Consider the following 1,031-nt stretch of genomic DNA (forward strand, 5'->3'; position numbering starts at 1 on the left):
CTGTCTCCGGTAGATTACTTTTATTCAGGTAAAACAATTTTCAACAGCGCATAGATAACAATAAACCAGCAAATGACATAGATTGTCAACTAATAAAGCCGCACAGTTTGAATCGGCTACTGATATGACCTGGGGTTGTCAAAAATACTTTTTGATCAATGACTGTCAACACAGTTACATGCAGTTCACCACTGAAGTAGACACATCAGTTATCACAAAAGATTTTAGGTATTTTCGGTAAGTAGAAAGAAACCATTTTTGTGAACCGGCAATTCGTAAAGTTTAAAGTGCCTTGCGAAAGTATTCGGCCCCCTTGAACTTTGCGACCTTTTGCCACATTTCAGGCTTCAAATATAAAGATATAAAACTGTATTTTTTTGTGAAGAATCAACAACAAGTGGGACACAATCATGAAGTGGAACGACATTTATTGGATATTTCAAACTTTTTTAACAAATCAAAAACTGAAAAATTGGGCGTGCAAAATTATTCAGCCCCTTTACTTTCAGTGCAGCAAACTCTCTCCAGAAGTTCAGTGAGGATCTCTGAATGATCCAATATTGACCTAAATGACTAATGATGATAAATACAATCCACCTGTGTGTAATCAAGTCTCCGTATAAATGCACCTGCACTGTGATAGTCTCAGAGGTCCGTTAAAAGCGCAGAGAGCATCATGATGAACAAGGAACACACCAGGCAGGTCCGAGATACTGTTGTGAAGAAGTTTAAAGCCGGATTTGGATACAAAGATTTCCCAAGCTTTAAACATCCCAAGGAGCACTGTGCAAGCGATAATATTGAAATGGATGGAGTATCAGACCACTGCAAATCTACCAAGACCTGGCCGTCCCTCTAAACTTTCAGCTCATACAAGGAGAAGACTGATCAGAGATGCAGCCAAGAGGCCCATGATCACTCTGGATGAACTGCAGAGATCTACAGCTGAGGTGGGAGACTCTGTCCATAGGACAACAATCAGTCGTATATTGCACAAATCTGGCCTTTATGGAAGAGTGGCAAGAAGAAAG

This window comes from Oncorhynchus tshawytscha, linkage group LG04 (genome assembly GCF_018296145.1).
Source record: "Oncorhynchus tshawytscha isolate Ot180627B linkage group LG04, Otsh_v2.0, whole genome shotgun sequence".
Classification (NCBI taxonomy): Eukaryota; Metazoa; Chordata; class Actinopteri; order Salmoniformes; family Salmonidae; genus Oncorhynchus; species Oncorhynchus tshawytscha.